This window comes from Coffea arabica, chromosome 8e (assembly GCF_036785885.1).
Source record: "Coffea arabica cultivar ET-39 chromosome 8e, Coffea Arabica ET-39 HiFi, whole genome shotgun sequence".
NCBI lineage: Eukaryota > Viridiplantae > Streptophyta > Magnoliopsida > Gentianales > Rubiaceae > Coffea > Coffea arabica.
In genome coordinates, this window is record NC_092324.1 from 42073006 (window position 1) to 42086676 (window position 13671).

Below are 13671 nucleotides of genomic sequence, written 5' to 3' on the forward strand. Positions count from 1 at the left end.
GCAATCATACCTTTACATATACATACATACATACACATATATACATATATATATATGACAAATTATTTGCACACCATTCACATGTATAATTATTAAAAATAACGTTCTTCGTAAAACAGTCAGTAATAATGAGTGACACAATAATTTGTAAACATCTTATTCATAACCAGTGGCGGAGCTAGGAATTAACTTTGGAGGGGGCGAGTCTATAGCAATGAAAGTAAAATATATTTACAAAAAAAATAATGTGAACATGTATATCACAAGATTAGAAACTTGGGGGGGCAAAGTGAATTTTTTGATCAATTTTTGGGGGGGGCAAAACATAATAATAAAATTTTTTTTACTTAGAAATTTTTTTTTTAACAATTGGAGGGGGGGCGGTTGCCCCCCCTGGCCCCCCCCTTCCCTCCACCCCTGTTCATAACCATACATGAAAGCCATAGAGTCATAAATCATTTCATATCAACTCATAACAAGTACATGCAATGACCGGCTTCTGAGTACTCAATTTAGAGATTAAACCCTTCTAGGTGAGCGACCAATAGATTTCATGACTACCGATTGGTTTCATTATATATAGGCCAATCAGCCGAGTTCTATACCGAACTATCATGACCTTATCAATCGGCCAAACTCTATGCCAGGCTACCATGACCATTAGATAGGACTATAACCCCTACCGTCTATTCCATGACTGTTTTGAACTTTACTTAACATAAATTCATTTCACACATCACATACATAGTTCTTTCATTTCACAAAAGATACCACTTATTTTGTATATAATAACATATCAAAATACTTCAAATAATTCACATGATCCATCTTTATATAGTAAAAATAGAACTTGCACAAATACTCAAATAAATCATTTAATCAAGTAAATTTCAAATTGACACATCAAAATAAGATTAGTAATAAAAATTTCGCTTTGATTTTTTGAAATCCCAAAAGAGTAAGTACCATCTACCTTTGTCTGGCTACTCTAGTGGGACTACTTTAAATTTTTTAAACTTGTGTCGTACCTATTAAATGCATAGATATTTTAATTAGTTGATATTTCTTATAGATATATAAATATACAAAACTCTAAGCAACTATAAGATTCATGTCTAGTGACGCGCGCGAGGTATACATACACAATTAGCTCATCCGCAATCAAGTTTTACATTTATAACTCTTAAATACCCCACACGCGATTTATCGCAAATATACGAATCGTAAACGAGTATAAGGTATTAAGGGTCGATCCCACAGGGAAGATTGCAATTACCAGTGTTTTTCGAACTCCTTTATTATCTAGACTACCATAAATATGAAAGTAATGAAAATAACACTAGAAAGCTCCTAGAGATATGGAATTCCTCACTACTCTTGCAAATGAGATTACCGGTTAAGTGAATGCTATTATCTTGACTAGTTATGGCGTAATTTCCTAATGCATGTGAAACCTACTCTCGTAGTGAATCAACTATACTTGTAATTAAGCCATACCTACTCTCGTGGTTATGAAATTAACTACAAGTTCATTTCTTCTATGAAATTACATGAAACAAGTCACTTAAACCACATAGGTGCACCTCTACTTTCGTGAGTGAACTCCCTATGTTTATCACTTCCTTGAACTAGTGTTAAATTCCAATTCTCATTGCAAATTTAACACCTTAGATAATCACAACTAATGGCCGGCTAATTATGATTAGAATATCAAAAGTGATAAATAACTTGCTCAAAATAATATCACCAAATAACCAAGTAAAGATCATAAACAAGATGTAGAAAGTTCATCCATACTCTAGGCATAAACTTTAACTAAACATGATAAAAACAAACACCAAACTTGTATTATAGTTAAACATGAAATACAAAAGAGAAAGTGATAGGAAAGAAGTCACCCTTGTCACATGAGCTTCAAACTCTCCATCTTTGCTCCTCCAATCTTCCTCCAAATCTAACTACAAATACAAGAAGGATAAACTACTCTACCTATACTATATTAATGAACTAAGAAAAACTAGTGAAGACTATATTTTTGGTGAGTTTTCCTAGCCTTGCCAAGTTATCAAAATTGTCCTTCAAGGCTTCTATTTATAGAGAAATTTAAGAGCCAAATGAATTGTTTCTTGTTGTTATTTTTTACTCTTGAAACTCTTTTGAATTGTTTTTCCAACTTTCCAGCCTTTTCTTAACTATATACAACCGAAATTTCTGGCTGGAACTGAGTTGGAAATGTTGCATGAAAGCAGGACAAGTTGGTCAGAAAATTGCAGCGTTCAGATTAGAATACGCGACTTTAGAAAATGCGACTTTCTGGTCGCGTATTGAACAGTCACGTTTTGAGTTCTGTGTAATTCAACTACCATTTTCGTAATGATAGAGGCCGAACTAACTCTTCTGTAAAACATAAAAGTTGTAGCCCTTTGAATTAGCTTTCCAATGCCTCAAGAATTATCCAATTTGGAGTTCTCTAGACTGAGATATGACCAAAATACTAAAGACTAGTCAGAGCTCTGTTTTCAACTTTGGACAGCTGAGTTGAATTTCGGTATTTCAACTTTTGGGACTATTAAAACGGCTGAATTGGACTTTGATGTCTTCATAACAAATGTAGATACGTCTCTTAGCTTCAAAATGGTATAAAGATCATCTCAATCCAATGTATGTAGCCCAAGATATAGCCAAAATATCAACAGATGCCAAAGCTGACTTTTGTTTGATTCTTTTGTTCTCAAATTGCATTTCTCCTTTTACACTTCATATTTTATTTTCATCACTCTAAATCATCATCAATCATCCAAACATCTTCTCAATGGTCTCCATTTGATGATTGAATCATTAAACCTGTAAAATATGAATTTTTACCATAAAAATTCATAGAAATGCAATTTTCACACTTTAACCACAAAATGCATATTTTCACTAGAATCTTAGTTAATTATTTATAAAACTAAATAAAACACACCAAAACTAATTAATAAAGCACACTAAAAATACGTAAAATATACTCTTATCATCTAGATCATTATCTGAAGCCTAGAAGAGTTTCCTAAATTGGAAAGTTTCTATTTTGGAAAGTTTCCTAAATTGAAAAGTTTCTATTTTTTGAAAGTTCCTTTTTTCCTTATGTAAAGTTTCCTAACTCATAAATAATTGTTTATAATCATATTTATTATCTTGACTATTATTTTTTATATATTTTTTTATTTTTTTATTTTATTTGTTAGTATTGTTATTGTCTTTATCAACACTATTTTATTTTATTTTCATTCATACATATATATATATATATTGGTTAATTAGTTATTATTATCTTTTGTTCTATTTCCATTTTTGCACCTGTATATGTATTATTATTATTGTTCATGTATATACAAATGTGTATTTATTTACCATTACAATTATTATCTTAGCCTATTCCACTTGTATTTATATTTATATTTTCGTTTATATCCTTAATTTATTTCATCCATATTTATATCATCATCATCATCATCATTTTAAGCATTTGTTTAAAAATCTAAAACTTATCTTACATTGTATAAATTAATCTAATAATGTTAGATTAAAATGTCTTAGACTTCTACTTAAACATCTTAAACTTAATTAATTAAGCATAAGCCTGAATAACTAAATCTTTAAAGCCCAAAATTATTTTAGATTAGTTTTTGAAGTTTAATACCCATGATAATCCATAAAAGATGGGTTGGTTATATCTAAAATTTATCTATCGAACATTCACTAAACCCATACTATATTTTTGACCCAAGTATACTTGCCACCTTTTTTTCGGATTTGAATAATAACGGCCCAAGCTCATTATGCCCAAGCATTTCCTTATTTCTCCTAGCCCTAGCCCGATTCCCCTTCACACTTGGCCCAGCATCCAACTCAACTAGCCCACACATACCCAACTACATCTTGACCCAAACCATTTCCTTCCAGATCCGACCCATAAGACCGACCCGATTCATTAACCCATCAATTAGCGGGTCATCTTCTTCCCCATTTTTTTCCTTAACAGAATTTTTTTTTTCCTTTGGCCGCCCTTCATGCCTGACTTGGTATGAGAGGAGGGTCTTGCTCTCTTTTTTTTTTTCTTCTTGCATTGCTGAAGAAGCTTCAGCAACGATGCAACTCTTTTTTTTTTTTTTTAACTTTCCATAGAAATGGGTTTAGACTCTATTTCATCCCATAATATAAAATTTAACACACTATTCCTACTAATCCGAACAAGAATCTTCCTAAATTTCTCATACATATCATAATAAATACATATACATAAAATCTTTAAAATAATTCATGAAGTTAATAAGACTTAAAAGAAAAAGTTTTAACATGCGTTTAAAAGTTACAGGTCTAGATGCTTAGTTCCCTGCTTATTCAACGGCGACGTCTTCTTCTTCTTCTCTATTCTCAGATGGTTCTTGATCTAAGGGAAGACAAATAATGAGAATTAGGAACGATGTTATTTCTTTTAATTGTTTTGATAAGTGTTTTAAATTCCTAATAACCATCCACTACATGGTAGTTACGTGGGTTAAGGATTTTAGTTTATCCTATTTTATCTCCTCCTTAACCCCCAATTACCTTTTAACATTCTCTACCAATTTTTTTTACTTTTTACCCATAGAAAATTACCACTTAATTAATGAGCAAAAATAAAAATTGAATATAACAACAAAAAATGTGGGTGTTACAGTCTCCCATAGTGAAAGAACCTTTCTCCTTATTGAGAGAGATCACCAATATATGCAATATACTTGTTTTAAAACAAAACTTTCCTAAAGTGTATATACTTGTGTTTTTTTTTTCAATTAATCAACAACATCTATACACTACTCTCACTCTAATATTCAAACAGAGGTCTAGCTAGGTCACGAAGTGTTAGAAGGAAAAAAAACCCATCTTTGGACGAAAAGGATGCATTATTGTACACCTTTTGATCAATTTAATTACAGGTGCAAAGATTTGAACTCTTGACATGCAAGTAGAACTACATTATATGCTTTTTATTACATTAGAGCTCAAAACAGGAGAGGCATATGAAATTCAAAACCTAAGGGGCTGCAAGTGAATTATCAATAACCACAAGGGAGATAACCAAAATTATCCCTCTTTTAAGTAAGTTGTTTTTATTTTATTTTTATTTTCTCCTCTTTCTCTTTTCTAATCAAACCATACAAAATTTTACATCCACAAAGTCAAATTTTCAGTCAATTTGTAGATATTATCATAAAGAAATAATAAAAATCGAATAGTGTCTTGGACACGCTTTTAGGACTTAAAATTAGTGATAAATACAGTAATAACATGATCTGTCGTTTAAAAATTTTCAATCCATCACAAACCTAACTAAGGGTTGACACACAGGTATCGTGATTAGTACCACTTCTTCCTTATTCAGTCCGTATATATGTTCAATTGGAGATAGGGGTTACTTTTAGTTGATGTAACCCACCTACTTATTAAATGTAATGCTAGCTCGTTGCTTTGTCATCAAGTTTTTTTTTAATTTTTTTAATTTTTTTGTCCTAAAATTATGATGGTAAGATTCATTAGATTATAGATAAGGTTTACTCTTAAATATCTCTAATTAAAGTAATAACAAAAAAGGGCATTGTTAATACAGTTAGACTAACATATACTATGCCGCTTCTATATGAGAAGTATTGTGATGTGTGAAACATCTAAACTAGTATATGTGTGCTTGATAGGATGATTAAGTTCACTAAATTGATCCTCATAGAGACATCCTTTAAGTGCAAAAAAAATTAATCTCTAAGTGACATTTGTGTAAGTGATCTTTAGAATTAAAGTTATCATGATATCTTGAGTACGGACAGTTATACTTTATTTGTTATATGATTGCTCCTGTAACAGGTAATGCTTCCTAATTAAATTATTATGCTTCCTGGTCCATCTAAATTATTGTGCCTCAACCGAAATTTTGGACCAGTCCTTCGTGAATTTTTGGAAGCCAGTCCCTCCTATGAGTTCCGGGTTTGAGTAGAATGTCCATGCAAAATTAGTCACGTGTTAATTTCCTCAATTTGTCGATTAATGCTGCTCTCTACCTTTATTGTAGTGATGGTTGCTAAAGTAATACATTTGACTTTCTTGAGGATGTCAATAATCAAGGTATATCTATAGGAGGAGCTAAATTCTTCGTACACACTTAAAACCAAAATTCATGGTACTCCTCCCTCTTGTATTCAAACATTCGATATGGTGAAAACTTGTATCCAGTATTGAAAATTGCACAAGGTCTAGATTAGAATTGAAAGAGTAAATTTTATTAAAAAGTATAATGTTCAATAGGAGATTATTTGAAATATTATTTAAAATACTTGTTATAGTACATTTTGTGATATGTATGATAAAAATATGTATGTGAGATAAAAAATTATTGAAAAGATAAAAATATGTTTTAAAAAATATATTTATGATACAAGCGAACACATTGGTTTTTTTCTTTTTCCTTTCTTTATTATAATTATTGTTCTTATTTTTTATAAGCAAGTGGTTTTTCTTTTTTTACCCTCCCTCTCTTTTGGGAACAATGGACGTAAAGTTTTACACGCACAAGAGATCGATTTTCAATTGATTTTCAAAAGTTTATACAATGAGATTGTGAACAAAAGATGCTATTCCCAGTAGGACGTACAAATTTAAAAAAAAAAAAATCAAACGCATTACGGACCAAAGAAACTGATGGGTTTTACTTGTGATTGCTTCTAGCTAATCTCTCTCTCTCTCTCTCAAAAGCATGCGCACACAAATACACTAGGAGATGAACAAACAATAACTCGAGACCCCATAACCATTATTAAGTTTAATCTTATTTATTCTTCAATTGCTTTTTCCTCTTGGATAAAGTTAGTATATATATATATATGGTAACAGTGTATGCACAAGTGGAACGAGATGAAAGACAATTAATCACAATTTAAACTTCAATATTATGTATATATGCACGGTTAATTTTTTTTTTTTTTTACGGAAACGTTAAAACTTGTATTGAAATCAAAGCAAGCTATACAACTTGAGCAACGGTCCATGCGGAGCTTTACAATTGTGTCATTCGACACTGAGGACTTAGATATTCCTCATCTTGCACTAAAGTAGTAGCATATATGCACGGTTAATTAGTTGATACAAAATTTAGTTTCACGGGTCCCACAACATTACATCATCATTTGGGACCAAAATTTAATTACCACATCACATTATCATTTGAGTCCCACTCTTCTCATGCAAGGAAAAATAAAAATGAAATTATTGCTGTCTATCGAACCTTTCCCACAAAATGATAGATTTGCTTAAAATCATCACATTGCCATGTTATCAAGCGGGCTCCACCGCCACATCACATCAGATGTGAATGATATAAGGTGCTTTATCTTTCGCGCCAGAGGAGCTGCCCTCTCATCCAACGAAAATATACTCCATTTTGGCCAATGCAACTGTGTTGTCGGATAGGAGATTATTTAGAATAATTTTTTTTTATAAAATATTGTAGCAATTTTTAATGAAATTAAATATATTCCATTCTGGCCTGTGCGATTGTGTGACACTTTTTTGATATGATGCCTGTAAAATAAAAATACAATTAAAAATATATTTATAATACAAACAAATAAATTTATGTAAATAACTTACTGTCCAACTAATTCGGCGTGAGAACCCGAGTTTGATACGTATCCATATCAACATCAGTGAAGCAATCAACACATAAAAAGCAAACTATCATGCCGTATGGCATTGAACACATAAAATGACAACATTAATTTCTTTTTTTTCTAGGTAGGTGACAACATTAATTTCTTGCTTGCATGCTTTTCTAGATTTTAAATGACTCTTCCATATTGTTGATTATATACCACATATATATAGTATCGATAAGGGTACCTCATGAGGGGACCACAGTGAAAGAACCTTTTTCTTTGTTAAATCGATCAACTTTTGCAAATTTCTATTGATGGTTTTTTAATCTTGCATGTAAAAATCTATAACAAAAGTAGTATATGTCGTTCGTGAATTAGTCTACAAATTTTTTTTAAGAGTGCCCCCTTAATTCTACTGTTTTTACCTGTCTTACCCAGCAAATCTCAAATTCTGGTTTCACCAATGCCCACAAACACATTAAAGAGGCACGGACATGTTGACTTCGGTGTTCAATAACTATTGAGACCTAAACATCATTATTATTTTCAGTGGATATAGCCCGTGTGATATATACTGCGAAGCATCAACTACGAATTTATAATTATTGACAGTGCAGAAAGGAAGCAACCACACTTTTCTGCCCTATATATACTGCTCTGTGAACTGAGACTTGAACCAGGAGATCTCTAGCCAGTCATTTGTAGCTCAAAAATTCAGCATTGAGAAGAAATGGAGAAAGCATCAAAAAAGCTGATACTATTTGCTCTCTTTGTGATTGCTTCATGTAAGTCTTTCCCTCATGCATGCTCACACAAATTAAAGAAAAATGCTTCCACATCCCATAAAAGTTAAGGTTTCTTACATATATATATATTTGTAAAATGCAGAATTTGCCTCTCCTAAGATTTTAGAAATCATTTTATGTTCCACTGAAATTCTAAAAGTTCTCAATTATATTCAATTATGTACGTAGATGTTAGACTTCCTCACCGAGCTTTTTGCATATCTCAGCTTCTGGTTCACCCATAGCACACAAACACGCTAAAACAAGCACAGACACGTTGACATGGGACTTTAGTAACTATTGAGGTCTAATGATCATTATTAAGTTTAATCTTAAATTGCTAAATCTTATCAAAATTTACCCGTATCGACTCCTTATTTGAAAATTTTAGTGTGAAGACATAGAAACTGCTCATGATCTACAGGGACATTAAGCATTCGAAATAACTTGAGATGCAATGAAAAACGAACAACACAAACTATTTGACGAGTTAACCAATATGATTGGTGTAGTTTTAAACTATAAACTGTTGAGCTGAACTTGCAAAATTCATTTGCAGTGGTCATAGGGGGGCCAGTAGCACAGGTGGAAGCCTCAAGAGTCCAACCAGCTGAGGCTGAAGCTGAAGCTATAGCTGAACAATTGATAACAACTCTGGAGTCAACTTTAACTGATACTGGAGGAATTTGCCCTTCCCGATGCTATACTGATAGGCAGTGTCAAACCCTACTTTGTCACAAGACGAGTTGTGAACATGTCGACTACAGTGCCATCAAAAAGTGTGTCTAGTTTCTCCATAATTATCACTGGATTTCATCTCTTGTAGAACCAAGGGATTTGTAGGGCACCATCAATAATAAAGCATGTGAGAGAAATCATATGCAGTAGTGTCATGTATTATGCGCCGATATGTATTTTTCTTGATGTTGTTCACTTTACTCTTTTGCTTGTACTTGTCTTTCACTGTACAATGTACGTTGGATTTGGGTCATCCTGTAATAAAGTTGATTGTTATCTATATTGGCATTTATTCGGTACATGGATGAGAGGCCTTGAATCTTTATTTTGGTCATTTAATCTGGTCTTTAGAAGTTACTGTTAGATTAAACATTTTATGTTTGTGCCCTACAAGTTGTTGATCAATGAAGAACTTCATCTTTGTACTGAACTTAGTGCTAATTTTTATTTATTTATTTTGACAAAAAAGAGTTTATACCTTTTGATAACTTGAAAGTTTTTTATTATAGGAGGAACATCTTACCTACCAACTAAGCTGTATTTTAATAACTTGGTCAATGTAGATAGAATTTAGTATTGAAAAGTTTAGGTGTCTTTGATTCCAAAAGTTGTTCCCCCTTCTTGTTCACTTTGTAATGCAAAGTAGAGATTGTTAAATTTTTCCAAACCCCTCTTGGCGACCTTGATACTCTGTCTCACTTCTTTGCATAAATATTAAATATACCAAATAATGATTTTTATTTGGTGCTTCTAGGGCTATGTGTTGTAAAGAAAAATTGTGTTTTGGATTATGAAAAGATGGAACATGTATATAGAATTAGGATAATCTTATATACACTTACAGTATATATACTTTTACTCTTACATGTACGTCACTCAATTCCAATTTGACTTTGAATATCATTTCTTGCATATGTGATATGTATTTAAAAATGATAATGTATACAGTGTTAATATACACAAGATAAACTCATAAAATTAATGTTTCAATGGCAAGAAATGTTCACAACATGACTGGTGAAACGTTTTCCCTTGCAGTTGCGCTCTTAAAGATGAGAACAGTTGAACCATTTGTGCAAGATGTACTTGATGCAGAAGTCATCGACCAAGATTTGGGGATCACTTACAACAGAACACTATGGATAATTAAAGTTTAGGTGTCTTTTAATTGTTACTTAATACAATTCTTAAGCGTAGCTCTTGGATACATACCTGCTTAATATTATCATGTTTGGAGGCCTAGGCACACGTGATAACTTTTGAACAAAGAAATGCAATTTGTATTCCCCAACGTTGCTCCCTAATTAAACAGATCAAGTACCTCGTAAAAATCGAATATCCATCGATCATTGATTAGAGAATATATTGCTTGGTCTTTTAATTGTCACTACTAGTTCTAGTTAGTAAAATTCAAAATCGAATATTTTTGGTGTCGCGTAGTTTTCCTTATTCTTAAAAAAAAAATTGTACTTATTGACTAAATATATAACGCACTTGTAACTTTTCATGATTAATACTTCTATTTTGTCAAAATTTAAAGTAAACAGACCAGTCATTTGCAGCTCCAAAAATCATTCTCGAGAATATATGGAGAAAACGTCAAAGAGGCTCATAATGGTTGCTTTTCATGTTGGTGTCTCTCTCATGCACACACTAACAAGTAAACAAACCAGATGTAGATAAGGTCAGAATTTTCATGCAGATATATAGTTATTGTTCTTACATAATTCAGTGTACTATTATATAATTTTGTTATATGCGTAAATTTTATTCATACGTATCAACTCAATAGGTAAATATAACTTGGGCCCTGTTTGGCACTTGAGTTTTTTACCAAGTTTTTTAAAAACTTTAGCTACAGTAACCTCAAAAGATTTTTCAAAATTTTTAAATTATACACTTCAAAATATTCAAAAATTTACACATTTCAAAAAAAATTTAAAAAACTTCTACAGTAAGTTACAGTAAAATTTTAGACAAACACCCAATAAACTCACTTGCCAAATAGGGTCTTGGTCCGTAAGCACCTACACCAAATTTTAAAAGAAGTATAACAAACTACTAAGACCCTAGCACCATTGTGTTTACTATGAACCATTAATGACGTTATTGGAGTCTCTTTTAGTTTTAGCTAATAATGTTGGAGAAAAAGTGCCCTTTACCATTGAATAACATTAATTATAGATTAATTTGGTCTTTAAAAGTCATAGTTAAATTAAAATTTTCAAGTTTAGTCCTTTAAAGTTGTGGATAAGTGAACAGCTTCATCTTGGTTTCTCCAAGTAAAAAAAATATTTCGTTGAATAATACACCTTGGTAAAAAAAAAAAACAAAACAAAATGGAGTGTTTTTATTCACACAGTTTGTTGATAACTTTGATAGACATGATCAGCGGGTATATACTTTTTTTTAGTCAGGCAAAGTGGTGGTTTCTAAGGGCAATGTTGTTTAAAGTTATAAATATTTATGAAATGTTTTCTAATTGCTGGTTAATTTGGTTCTTAATTAACTAGAGCTTAATAGAAAATTCTATAGCACCAGTACATACCAGTTGTCCTATGGCCCCCGCACAAAGCGCAAGAGGAATACTATGAAAGTTGGTAGATTCAGGGCCATGTTTTTGGGCCTGGGAATGAAATCTAATCATCAATTTGCATCATGCAAATCTACAAAGTCAAAGAGGTCCCATAAGCCAGAACGGAAAACGGACAGAGAGGGTAAGGCCCATTCCAAAATAAATGCAGAGATTGCTCAAATGGTGTTCTAATTGTAGTTTTAGCCTGTTCCCAACAGCCAACACCCAATTTAGCTATTAAGATAGGGATGGTAACGGGTCGACTGCTCATGGGAGAGTCATGGGGCTAGGGGTGGGGTCGGGTGGGTGTAAGAGCAGGGAGAATTTTTCTCCACCCATTTTAAACGGGGCAGGGGAGTATCCCTGTCCCATATCCCTCCATCTCTTGTACTAATATAAAGTTAAAAAAATAAATACTTATATATAGTTTTCTACATATATACATATACACATTATAACTACATATCAACAATGTATGCATACATCATAATTTGTATGATAAAATAATTATTTGATTATATTTTTAGTTTACTTGAATTTTTTACATATTGTAAGTTATTTACCAAAAATAAAAATAAATACGATAGTTGCGAGTTTAAATTTGATATACACATTATAGCTACATGTCAATAATATATGTATATCTATTATAATTTGAGAACTAAAAAAATCATAATTTTTTGATAAAATGGTGATTTAGTTATTTTTAGTTGACTTCAATTTTTTACATATTGTAAATTGTTTAAATAAATATGATGATTATAAGTTTAGATTTTCTATTAAAAATAGAGAAATGAATTAGAAAAGATCAAAATGAATTTTAACCTTGATTTCACATTGATTATTTAGCTAAGAATCTAAAAAAGTGATTTACATTGTTGTTATTATATATATATATATATTGTTCAAAGAAAAAATATAATTAAACAACTGCATGGGCACCCGCAGAAGTATGGAGTAGGGTAGGGGTGGAAGTAGAAAAATTGGGGACGGGGGGAGATTTTAGAGCACGCAAGAGGATGAGGGAGGGATCCCCTGCCTTGTTGTCATACCTAGATAAAGACATTGGACAGGTGATCATGAGATGTGGACTACCTAATTCTAGGATGGCAGTAAGTAGGGTACCCTCTAAAATCCCTCTTACCAAACGCTTACCTGCTTAGATTAGTGTCTTATCAAACCCTATGGGGTAACACTATATGTTTAATTTCGATTACCATACCTGCTTGCTCACAAGTTCAGATGAACCATTGAATATCCTTTGCCCACTATTTAAACTTATCAACTCATTCATGAAACTACTATACAAGTATCTAAATTGTTTAAAAAACTCTAAAAATTAACTTTTGTTAAACTAAAATTTTATTGCATCAAGATTAAAACATTCCATTAGGATAAAACATAAGTTAAAACCATGGTTTAAGAATCCTATCACATACAGTTTAGAAAAGAACATCAGTTCAGAGATTGATAGATTGTGTCAGAATGGTCAAAATACAATAAGAACAAAATGATAAAAGAATGTCATGGAAAATAAAGTTGTATATTATTTTTCTTTATTTTCCTAACTCCCTATCATGAAATTTTATATACAAACTATATATATGTATACATAGATACAGACACACACACACATATACACATATATATAGATATTTTTATTTATATTTTTAGTAATATGTCAGGTATCAGATATTGGGATTTTTTGGGATCTCTTACCAAACCCTATTGCACTACCTATTGATAACCTTTGCTCCATAGCAAAATCTTATGATAATCCATTGAATCAAATTATGCATTGAGTCAAGTACAGGTGGGTATCCGTGCAACCTTATCTATTGTTATCCCTGCGTGATTCGACTCTCAAGTCTTCCTTTTCTTTCTATATCACTCATCAAAATTTTTT

At 31.7% G+C, this 13671-nt stretch overlaps 1 long non-coding RNA gene across 1 annotated transcript; it reads left to right on the plus strand.

The window, feature by feature from the left end:
* Positions 1–8316: 8316 nt before the first annotated feature.
* On the plus strand, positions 8317–9470 carry LOC140013103 (uncharacterized). The gene is made up of 2 exons (XR_011820175.1): positions 8317–8452; positions 9012–9470. It is a non-coding gene; the product is annotated as an uncharacterized lncRNA (long non-coding RNA).
* Positions 9471–13671: the final 4201 nt, after the last annotated feature.